Raw genomic sequence first — 12,871 nt, 5'->3', positions numbered from 1 at the left:
GACCATCGATTACTATATCAACCACATGAGTATTTAAAACGATTAACACATGCAAAGTTAATAATAAAGCGTGTATTCCATGCATATATACCTATGTAAGTAAAGTAGGATTTCAACAAAAGTAATATATATAACATTTTAAATGTTCTTAAATCTTCAATGCTTATAGTGTTTCCTTCTTTTTTATGAAACTCCTTAATTTTTTTATTGCTTATAATAGACTTCACGAGATGCGTTCATTTGAAATTTTATATAGGTGTGTTTCTTAATCCCCCCCCCCCCCTTTCCACCATCACCTTCTGTTATTTTAGAAAAAACAAATTTGAGAGAAAACATAACACATTTATTGTGCTTTTCACTATTTATATCATGTAGTGGCAATAATTTGATTTTGACAAGTCAGAAGATTACATTATAGTTTTCATTAAATACCCTCCAAATTTTCCCAAGCATATATATATATATAATTGTTCTATAAAACACGGATGAATCACATTATTATTTATTGTAACGATATAACTGTAAACTGTTTTTCGATTAAAAACTCATTCCTTTCCTTCTATCTTATTATATATATATTCTTCGTAATCCTATATGGGTGAGAGTTCATTACGGCGTTAATTTCGAATAAAAAGCGTGCAGGAAAAATTAATTATAATAGCTAATAGGCTATAGCGCGGCTCAAAGGCATGGATAAACTAGTTTGAAAGTTTTTATGAGATTTATGGAAATTTGCAATAGTAGGTCTGGCTGCTTTAAGCACCGATTTCGTAAAGAAGCCATCGGTAAATCGAATGGGATGTTGGACAGATCGACGACTTGGGAAATAACCCGTTTAATGATGACGATAATAAACCAATAAGTCTTTAATTGAATGCGGAGTTAAATTATCGATATACCACGTTCAATATAAAGCTAGTTGTAAAAAAAAGCAATGTTAAAGTAACGTTACGGCAGTAAAGAATAAGATAACGTATTCTTGTTTTCTAATAAATTATTATAGTTTTTTAAACGCATAAGATTTTAACTGCAATCCGAGTTGAATAAGTCGTTCTACATCGAATATAAAACCTTATCTAAAAAATAACATTGTTAAAGGAACTTTGTGGCAGTAAAAAATACATGCACGCACTAATCTTATTTCTCTTCTTTTCGACCATTATTACTCCTTTTCTTCAAATTTAACACGACTTATTTCATATAGCCGGTTTACGCAGAACAGCACTTTTACAATGCTTGATAGCTCGTGGCTTTTAATGGCGCGATTTATCACGGCGTGACTTGCATCTGTGTCTAAGCGTTTCTTGAATGACAGTTTGAAAAATGCCCTCGATTAGTGACATCAATAATCGGTCAGGAATTCCAGGCCTCTAAATGCTTTTCCCCGTTTGCTCTCTCTCTCTCTCTCTCTCTCTCTCTGAAAAGTCAGTGTAAAAATAATATTTTAGGCGAAACATGTATGCTTCCATTGATCGGTAATATCCATTGGTATCGTCTGGGAAACTATAACAATCGTAGTAAGTAGAGAGAGGAGGGATGAGATGGAGGAGGAGGAGGAGGAGGAGGAGGAGAGGAAAGGAAAGTTCGGTCGATAAGTAGGAGGTCGGTAAGGTAGGAAAAGCTGAGAATGCTCGACGGGGGAGAAAGAAAGAAGGTGTAGGTGTAGCAGCGCGCGCGCGCGCGCGGTAGAAGGGGCGGCAGAAAAGCTGCAGGTCTGGGTGGAAGAGTGATACGAGGGGGCAGGAGGTGACTCCGCTCGCTGATTGGTTGCCTCGGCTTGTGTACGTGACAACGGCAGCCGGTGCCGGGACACCATGTATTTCGTATCTGTATGGGATCGAGAAGCGGGTATTATATTATCGGAGAACGCGAAGAGCGGAATAGGACGGGACGCGCGCGCGACAGAGTGGAAAGGTGTCCGGCTCCTACACGAGTACCATTATCCTGCTGGTTGTCCTGTATCTGCATGTGAAAGAATATCAGTCGCGGAGGCATGGGAGCCGGTGTGGTCCGCGCTTGGCGTTGGCCTCGCAGCGACTAACCAACTGATGCAGGCAGAGTGCACTCGCTCGCACTGCTCAGCCAGCAGTGTGCACTGTGCAGTCACCGAACGCGCGTCGCACCGAGAGCATCGAATGCCTCGTCGTCGTAGCCTCGCGTGTCTCTCTCCCCTCGGTCAGGCATGTCTTCTCTACGCTCGCTTTCCTCCTGCTGCTTCCTTGCTACCACCCGTTCGCTCTCGACACTCGACAAAAGTCAGCGCCATCGGGATGTGACAGTCGACGCGTTCCCAGTTGACAAAAGCTCCAGCGGTTAACGCGCTATAGATCTCTCGTGCACGCACATTCGCTCCGATATATCGTAGTACGACGCGCGACGTCGCATTCGAGTACTTTGGTTTTTTCCTCCGTCTCTTCGGTCGGCAGTGGCACGTTGCACCGGGGACCATGCTGTTTGCTTAACCAAGGTAAGACCTCGACTCTCCATAACTCTTTATTCTTCCCTCCGGGGCTCGATCCTCCGTCCATCTCTCCGCAGGAAACCACCAGTGATCCTTGAACGCGCAAAACGCGCTTGCCGATTCGCGCAGCCACAGAAATTGCGCGCGCGCGCGAGTCAACATCTTGTATGTACCCCCTTCCCCGTCCATTTCAATTGATACAAATAATCGGTTGAACGTGGCAATGCACGTCGAGCTGCGCGGCGTGTGGTTGGTTTTTTCGTTTGTCGTGTTCCGATTGTATCGAAGAGTACGACAAAGGGACAGGTGTTGGTGCGAAGGAAGCGCGAATTACGGCAGACCTGATATCGATCGTGCTTAATAATGAATCCGCTCGCGTAACATTGTTTTGCGTCTACGGGAAAACGGACCTCGCGCGCTCCTATGCCCGATCGTTCGTACATCGATAGTGCTGATTGTTTGAAAGGTTGATGAATTTTTCTAGATAACAAGCTGCGTGACATTCATCGTAGAACAATTATTTTCAAGAGATTACATCCATTGCAGTTTATGCAGCGAACTGTGTTCGGCGAGGAGCCTTTATATATGTATATATATATATATATACATGGAAGAGATAAAACCTTTTTAATGACGTAATGCGAGGCACACCTGACGCGATTCGTCCCTTTTTCAAGAATATTCTCAGTTTTGGAAGTAACGAGAAAACGTTTCATAGAAAAATTATATCAGAAGCTTGCATCGAAGAAGGTACTCATCATTTGGTATACACTATAGGTTTGCAAACACATTTTGAGCATGCTCGTAAAAACCTTGTCAATGACGCAAGCTGCGAGGGATCAATCGTAGTTTGCTTTATTGTTTAAACTTTATGTTTGTTTTTGGAGGTAAGGAAAAAGAACGTTTTATATAGTATAATTATATAAGCAATCCATAAAAGAAAGTTTATTTAACCATCTGCATAGATTCGTCGGGTGTGATATCTTTCATGCCCGAGCAATGTATTCATTTTGAAGATAGCAATTCGTGGGTCAATTATTATTATAAATTGCGAGGAGTGGTGTGCGGGAGTTTGTACACGTATAGACGATCGAAGGAACTAGTTGTAAATTGTATCGATATAAAACGAGGGAGGACCCTTATGTGCGATCTGTCCCGTTTGAACGATATCAAGAGACTCGGTAGAGTCTCGCGCCAAGTAGTAAAAGTAAGTTACACTCGAGTGAGGATCCAGACACTGTAATTTTTCAGTCAAGGTGACAGCACTTTGTTGAACAATTAACAAAGAGTTGCACCGACTAATATTTATATGCAACCAAATCAATCTCGTTCGGGGATTTTAAGCAGGTATAGATATATTACATGTATCCAATGAATGTGTTTATATATTTATGTGTCCAGATAAGTATCCCAAAACTGCAGACTAAAGACAGAAGAAATGTTGGAAAGAAGAAACGATATAATTTTCATGATATTTCATGCGAGCTAATTAATATGAGGGACACCTTGACTTTTAAAAGTGAAAAACTGTATTTTTTATTACACATGCTTCTAGCTTACATCAAGAGCCCTACAAAATCTCCTATTTCCATTGTTTCATTTATTCCAGCAGTTTACGAGATATTTCGATTACAACTTCGACATACAGGTATGCAGCAGTTTGGCTAAAATAGTGCGTGCGCGGTTGCCGAGCACAGTCGCACCACTCTGGCACATCTATATGTATATATGTATATAATACTTATACTTTCGAATCGAAAGATATATCTCATAAAGTACTGGATGAAACGAACAAATGGTGAGAAAGTGTTTGAAAAATCTCTCGAGTTAACAAACAATATAATGTCCATTTGAAAAATTCAAGGTGACCTTCGTGAGAAAGATGATGAAAATTCAGAGAAATATTTAGGACGAGAACTTGTTGCCCGCGGGTATCTTTGGCTAGTCTTCGAATGCGTGGATATATCAGCCGGACGCTCGAAGAGAGAAGCTCGCGTGATATACATCGGAGAGGGTCGATGAAAGATTTTCGATGATGTAACGCGATGTGCAGGGAGAGCGATGTTCGGTGACGCCTATGGTGGTGGTAACTGTGACGTACTTGTGGCGATGCGATGCTGGACGTTTTATTCGAGCGTCAGCGAGTTGGCATAAAAACTGGTGCGCTTTCTGCAGCAGCGTGAGATTAATCTCACCGTGTTTCCGGGAGATAGAGCCCGATATGGCCGCGAAACATCGCATTGCCGTTTGAGCGCGCGCGCGCGCGCGCGAACCTGATGCGAGGAAACTTTTTTGTTTGAACCGCTCACTGCGCGGGAGAAACGCTTCATTAAGTTAGACCCTTTGAGGCGGCCGGAATCGTGCGATGGCGCTATCAACGATCATCCCGCCCCCCCCCCCCCTCCCCCCAACTCACCTCCTCTACGCGCTATTCGTCAAATACCTATCCCCCAAACAGAGCCCCTATATACGCGCGCGTCACTATCCGCTCTTTGCCACCGCGCGCCGATCACCCATCAAACTCGATCGAGAACACACGCTCCTCTAAATTTTCAACCATCCGTTCTTCGGCTCGTCTTCTTCGAGATCTATTTCTATAATATTAACAATGAATTTTATTCATATTGCACAGCTGATGCGAATCTCAAATTTTTCCTTCGACTCGAATAAGTGCAGGAATGCATACGTATACAATCATAGTATTTTTATTGGTACCACGTTTCGAAATATTTTCTCTTAATGTAAAAATTGTGTCATTCTAACAAAAATATATTCTTTGGCATTTTTTTATTATATAATACTATAATTTTTCTTAAAAAACCAATACAAATGAATACAATTTTTGAAGAATGTACAGCCTATGCACAAAAAACAGGCTTGGCCTGTAAAAAAAAGATTTTTATAATGTACTTGCCGTCGAGACACTGCCCTGTCTCTTGATTTATAATACCAGCATCCTATCTTCAAATGTCTATACATATATCAAATAATTAATAAGAAATACTTGCGTAAAAGCAAAGTTTTTTTTAGATTTGCAGTATACACTATCGTAATGCATATTTTTGTACTTTGTATAGGTGTGCAGTATGCAAACCGAGAGGTTTTGTTGTAACACAAATATATAGGTGAACTTTTAGTTATATATTTTAAGCACATTTTCAGATAATCTTCCCCAAATTGTAAATCCCCAAGTTTTTTTTGTTAAAACAGATATTCCAAGTGCACTGCACATTACGAAATGCGTTGTCTCCATTATAAATTTCTGTAATTATAAGACATTAAAACACGCGTTTGGCTAACGGAATAATTCTCTCGAACACAATGACGTGTCTTTGTTACGCAAACTTATATATAGAGAGATGTACATTTCGTAATATGTAAAATGCGACCACAAGTATTTATATCAAAGCAAAATCTTTAAAATTACAGAGTAAAAATCATGTCATATGAACACGCATTTATCCAAAAATATTTCGCATTGAAACGAACTACAGTCTCTCTCTCTCTCTCTCTCTCTCTCTCTGTCTCTCTGTTAATCTATATATAAATGAATAAAATTTTCGGAGAAGAACGTGTATAATAGCTGATGCGATTTACATATGAGACACGGAGCATTTGGAAATGTTTATACCTACAGGAAATAGCTATAAATAAGCTAAGAAGTATTTTCGAGTTAAAATAAAAGTATTAGATTTGCAGAGTGCGCTATATGTATAGATGCATGGCATGATCGGGTCGATCGGTGGGTTTGCAGAGGTCTCATCGTTTGAAATCTTGCGTTTCTTGTCGCGTGATGGCCGGTCCCGGTCAACTACCAAGGTCGTACTCCTTTATCCTGCGAGCAATTACTTTCCCACCAAATTGAGCCTCGTGAATATTTGTCCAATTTTGCAGCACATATGGAAGATTCGAATAATTCGTGGTATAATGGTCCACGGAAATGAGAAGAAAATTATATGCAGGGCGAAATTGTATGGATATTTATACTTGTCCGTGTATGTATTTATATATATATTAAAAGAAGCGTAAATTATAGCTTGTCGAGGCTCACGGCTGCGTTTGTATATGCGTGTATGTTTAACGGTACAAATATTATTTGTAAATGTAATTAGAGTAAATACGCTCCTTGGAGGCATTTTGAGAAAATTGAAAGATCATTGGTGTGTGTTCTACCGCAAGAAGAGTAGAGGGAGGGGGTGGGTGGGTGAATAAATGCAAAGTTTTACGGGAAAGAATGTAGATATATAAGCGAGGACATATAGCGCGGAGAAATAGAGTATCGAATAAATTTCGCACTTGACGCGTTGCGTCTATATGGAAAGGTAGAGCTGTAAGCAGAGCGGGGCCGGAGCGAGAGAGAGAGAGAGAGAGAGAGAGCGGAGAGAAATATGTAGCTCTCGACTGACTGGGACTCGACTCGACCGCGCTAAGGCCTTACGCACGCTAATTGTATAAATATACATCTTGTCTCGAAATCGTCAGCGACAGACGAGACGACGTATTTTACATTTGATACTCGCGAGCCTTCGAGGATCACGGAAGGAATGTTTGAAATTTCAAGAGGGTTCTCCGACGAACACCCAAAGCAATCCGATGCTTAATTCTTCGGGGCTTCTTCGCTCGCTCGCCAAAAATAATAGAAATTACAGGGAGGGAGAAAAAAAATCATTTCGAGTATAAAGCGAACACGAAGAACCCGAATAAAATACACCGATGATATATCGAACAAGGTAAAATCGTGCATGGATTTATTTCGAGTGTCCTTATTCATTCAGTCGATGCTAGAAATAATTTCCGTCCCGCTGGATTTAAAGCAGGCTGAATTTTTGAAGCTTTACAGTCTGGATACCAGTTACTGCAGCGCATGCCGTGTCAATTGCTCGCAATTTTACGTCTATCGGTGCAGACGCGATTAGGGAGCATGGACTATTATTCTGGAAAATACCAAGTTGGTTTGTAAACATTTGAAGAATTAAATTTCTATAGTTATACATGCATATGTTTGCGCGTAGCATAAAATATGAAAGGCTTTGGAGCTTGGAGGAAATTAAAGACGATCGAGATGAGACGAGAAGGAGGGGGAGAGGGATGATTATCTTCCATATTTTTCACGCATGTATATACCATTGTTAAATTCCTTCCCTACTGCACAGCCTTTTACGCGAGTTTCATTTAGAGATACAAATTAAACTGGGGGAGTCGCAATGGTTCATATCTGTAGACACTTTCAAAAAGTGACACTTTGTATAATGCAAACATCATCCGTGTTTAGGGGAGCGGGGAAGGTTGCCTCGGATGCCAACTTGCGATAGTTTTACTTGCCTCATCTGTAAATGAAGTTTTATATATATTTATATAATGGGGGGTAGGTGTTGTTGGTTTTGCATAGAAGAAGAGTTCTTGAGAGAGAGAGAGAGAGAGCGATCCAGGCCCTCCGTCCGCGTGTTACGGAGAAACTTTTCCTGGATTCGGCCGAGTGACTGCCCCTATTTATATCTCAGGCTAAAGCTAGCCGAGCGCACGCGGTAGAAACGGGCGCCAGTATTAACGACGCCGTGCACCGGTCGAAGACCCGAACAACGTGAATTAAAACCGTAAACGAAACCCTGAAACCCCTCGCGGCATACATCAATTAAAACGATACATAAAACCGACCCAATGTGTATTTCCTCTCTCTCTCTCTCATCTACACTATATATATATATATATACAAAAGCAAATATTTAATCCCCTTGAAATATGGCGGAAGCAAGTTTTGATTCATGTTCTTGTTCAAAGTTGTTCCATATTAAAATATTTTGTCGATTGATTAGAAAAAATCGAGAGCACGCGCGTCGATCGAGTATCGTCGGTGGGAGAATCTGTGTAAAAATGTTGAAAAAAAGAATTGGAGATGCCGGGGATCGAACCCGGGGCCTTTCACATGCAAAGCGAACGCTCTACCACTGAGCTACATCCCCGCTGTCGACGAGGTTACGCTGCAAAACCTGCATATGGCCCATTGCTGCGCCAATAATTCATCCGACAACTATACTTCCGCACAATATAATCCATCCTTATACAAAAACCACATAATTTACAATATTTATATATACGAATGCTCTTAAATATTAATTAGTAAATTTAAATTAAAAAACGTAAAGAAAATATATTTTTGATTAATCTGCGCGAATAGGAGGTTTGAAGAGAAAGCGAGGCGAGGGATGTGTAGCACATGTGCAGTATATATATATATATATATGTATGTATATAGATACATAGAAAAGGCAGTCTGACTAAAGCTGCAGGTAGAGAAGAGCGAAATTACACAGTGTAGTGTGAGTGTACATGTATATACACATATAGGTACCGAAGGTTTGCCGACGAGTGCTATTAGCCTGTGGAAAACGCGGGTCATTTACGACTGTTACTATTGGCACATCGATATCAACGAGATAAGTGGGTGGTTCGGCTTCGCGTTTCATCAGCGCGTAATTTCCAACGATTTGGCTGATGCAGGTACCACGATGGTTTCGCCATTTATCGTCCAGTGTCGCGGATATTAGTTGGACTCTCCCGATTTCTCTCCGCGCAACCATTAAACGCTATAATTTCACATCTCATCCGCATCCATTCAAGGTAAACGCGCTCGCTCGAACGAACATGCATGTGATGTATATATAATATGTAGTTATTACAACAAAAAAAAGAAAAAGAAAAAAAAACATACCGCGTCTATGTGCAACGGGGAAAATTATAATATACGGTCTATCTCTCGCGACTATATACTTATATACTATACTGTCATCTAAATATTGTAGTTTTGACAAAATTGAGAAAAAATGCTGTTCGATGAAGCTTACATGGCAGAAGAAATATATAATATAAAGATAATTATTATTTTTCACAATTGGAGGCTCGTTAAAGCTTCTCTTAATTATTTTAATGCAGCGCTTTGCTTTCTTTTCCAAACTCTTGCAGATGCATCGAAGGATTTTCAAGACGCACTATAAAGGATAGTGAGATAAATGTCTTGGTAATTTATCAAATAAGAATATTTTAGGTGACTAGTATTTTGTATGACCCGACTACATTGTATAGTGTAACTTACAAAGTGTACACATATATAACGTATATTGCAAATTATATTAATAAATATTACAATATTTTTCTTGTGAATATTTATTTTCTTCTGTAGCAGGAATCTTATACGACTTATCGACAACTAATCTTGATTCTCTATGGCACCATATAATTATCGGTGGCTGATCCTAATCTCTGTATAACAAGATTTTACATTCTTTACAATCCTGCCTATAATGTACATTTTTATATTTGAGCTAAAAGTCGTAATAAAATACTTAACAAGGCAACTTGTCAAAAGCTATTTTTTATGTTATCATTTATAAATAATTTCACCGATCACTCAATTTCGCTCACATATCCCGTTCAGCTGATAAGAGTGTCAAATAAATTCCTTGGGAGCTTGAGGTTAACCTATATTTTTATTCAATTCTTTGGAATATCCTTAAAAGAGAGTCTATAACGTAACAAACTAAAAACATAGTCTCCCTTTTCTAAGTTTTTACTTTTCGTAAATTACTTATCATATCAAAACAGCCTTTTTGAACATATAGAGAAACATTCCTAATTTTACAAAAAAAAAAAAAATCGAGTGTTTTCAATATTTTTTATATTAATTTATTGCATAGCTAAAAAATATCGCTTTTTCCTTAGAATGCATCCTGAACAGGCATGCGTCATCACGTTCTTCTTAGTTATCCAAAAGCAATAAACCAAATCTTGTCTTAAAGCTAAACCTCGCACGCTAATACTGTGTACATTTACTGTGCAAGCAAAGAATTAAAAGTTAACAATTTTTTAACATTAGTGCGTATGTGTATGGGCAAAATAGTTTCATTTTCACACAGAATTCACTGTGTTAATGTAATAAATTGTATACTAATTTGAAAAAAGTATGTGTCAAATAAAAGCTTTTTAGATTTCAAGGGGGAAAAAGTAAGCCTTATTGGTTGAACTTTATTAATGAGGCAATTATTTCAAGCAGGCTTAGTTTTACAAGATTATAAAAATGTTGTCTCAAGCCCTTTATTTCGGGAATATTTAACTGGTTCTAAACCTTCGACTCACCCTGACCCTGTGTACACAGTACGTACTACCACATCCTATCGAACCCACTCGAAAATACATCCTCTCCTGAAGCTAATCATAAATCTGTCGATTGAAAATTTATCTTGTCACTTTTTTCCCCCGTATACGAACTTTTCACCGGAATATTCATCGAGCCAACGCGCGGTAGCCACTTGTTTTTTTCGCCGTGCATCATGCTGATAATATCGCTGCAAATGCATGGGATTTGATCTCGAGTTCCTTTTCCCATATCGGGCCAAATATAGATTTTTGATCCAACGCAGCGCAGTCAGTCAGTCTTATCCGATACTGCGGGCTCGCTCTATACAAAAATGAATCTTATTTTTAGAGACTCGTTCAGTTTCGACCAGCATGCATGGGTGTCATGCATATGCGAGTATCAAAATTGTACGATTGGAATACTTTAAATTAAAGAACTCAAGTTGTGCATCGTACACACTGGAGTGTACCACACACACACAAACTCTAGTAAGATTTTATTTATTTTTGTGAAGCACCAAAAGAAAAATAATCACTATGAAATATAGCTTGCCTTTGAAAGTTGAAAAAAAAAATCAATTTTTTTTTTTCAAATTCAAAACTACCGAAGAGAGAGGCTCACACCCCTGTGTGTACTTGTGTGACGTAACAGATCTGACATGTGTGTATTATGAGAGTTATTATATACGAATCACTAGAAAATAATTATTGTCTCTACATAACAATGCTAAAGATCGTGGCATCCATGAAAGGATCAGTATCGATGACGAAATAGTTGCGCTTTATTAGCCTCGGAACCTAACACGAGTAAGCGAGCGAGCGAGCGACCGGTGGATGGTGGGATGAATGTTTGTAATCTTGGTAATACATATAGTGGAGCACGCACGTAACACGGATCGGGGGATTTTATGAAATGTAAACTTTGCGGATAGTCGGGCGGAAAACGAGAGGAGCTAATTGGGTCGGTGCGTCGGAAATTGTGGGGTAAAGAGGAGAGGAGGGGGGAGAATGCGTGCAGGCTGGCATGGCATGCCGTATAGCACGTCATGGACAGGAGACTGAGCGCGAACGCGAATCGAACACGTGCACCGGCCGGGTAAACAGCTGAGTAACCGAGGAGCTCTGGAAACACCGAACGACCGAACACGACGTTACTTGAATTGCCTGCTAGCTAGGGAGTGGGGTTTTGTGGGTGCTACAGAGTGGGGCTGGCTGGTGGTGGCGCGTTCGTGTGCGCCCACCAACCATTATGCAGCTGGCTGGAGTGCTTCGAGGGGAATTGCGAGAGACCGATACCGGCTACACACACGCACGCACGCACGCACGCACAACGGCACAAGACCAATTCAGCTATATGCTGACACTCTGCTGCAGCTGTGCTAGACCGGTACCACTCGTTCGTTCACTCGGACGGACGGAGCGTCATCGAAACAACGCTAACCTAACCTAACCTCCATTCTCTCCACTGGCTCCACAAGCCTCTCTCCACCACGCCATGGACGCCACGGTGCGGCCACGCGATGAATCGCCACGTGCACGTGACCGCTTCGCGTGACTAACCTTCGCACGTTTGCCGCCGCTCGAACAACTTCTGCAATACCTGCCCTGCCACCTGAAACCTGCAACCAACCACTGACCGACCAAACTATTTCTTACGTATTCGGTCAGACATCCAGCAACACTGTATCTCCACACACAATTTCCTGTAACCTTTAAGAATTTCATCCACGCGTCCCCACCGAACCAATCTCCATCACACACGCGATCCAAACTAGTGACTAGAAACATCTCTTGTTTCCATCCATATATACGTACATGTAACCGTAATCAATAATATATAAATTGTATTATCAAATTATTATCTAGTGATTCGAACAATTTTAACTTTTACATCCGCGCGCGCACGCGCGCGCTCGTCATTAAGCGATTTGGCAAAACTATGACCCAGATCGTTATATAAGAAAGAACAATATGTAGCTGTAGGAAAATTAAACATGTATTTGGAGAGATCGCGATAGGTAGGGCGAGAATGCTTGAAATATTTTCGAGATTGCGATGTTGCGTATCAAGATCTTATCAAGTGGCGAGCGTGTCCCATAAGAGCAATAAGGTAAAACGCGCGCGTTAGATTGGAGGGGGAGGGGGTGTATACATTGCGCGCGCGACCGTTTGCTCGCACAATAAATATCCTGCACGTGTTGTGTCGCCGACGCCAATTATTCCATGGAAATGGCATTATCTCCTCGTATGCCATATGGAATTTTGGAGAAAGCTCTTTCA

At 40.5% G+C, this 12,871-nt stretch overlaps 1 protein-coding gene and 1 non-coding gene across 3 annotated transcripts in view; one reads left to right on the top strand and one right to left on the bottom strand.

The window, feature by feature from the left end:
* The first annotated feature begins 1,876 nt into the window (after positions 1 to 1,876).
* Positions 1,877 to 12,871, top strand: part of LOC136784730 (uncharacterized) — a 41,412-nt gene continuing 30,417 nt past the window's right edge. For both annotated transcript variants that reach the window (XM_066745608.1, XM_066745607.1), the window contains exon 1: positions 1,877 to 2,467. The gene's annotated coding sequence lies outside the window, so the exon portion shown is untranslated. The remainder of the gene's footprint in view (positions 2,468 to 12,871) is intronic.
* Positions 8,350 to 8,421, bottom strand: TRNAA-UGC (transfer RNA alanine (anticodon UGC)). Its single transcript has one exon. It is a non-coding gene; the product is annotated as a tRNA-Ala (tRNA).

The sequence above is a fragment of the Prorops nasuta genome, unplaced genomic scaffold, assembly GCF_024137725.1.
Source record: "Prorops nasuta isolate Cenicafe-Biocafe unplaced genomic scaffold, Cenicafe_Pnas_1.2 PNAS00067, whole genome shotgun sequence".
Lineage (NCBI taxonomy): Eukaryota > Metazoa > Arthropoda > Insecta > Hymenoptera > Bethylidae > Prorops > Prorops nasuta.
This window is presented reverse-complemented; position numbering and strand designations above follow the sequence as displayed.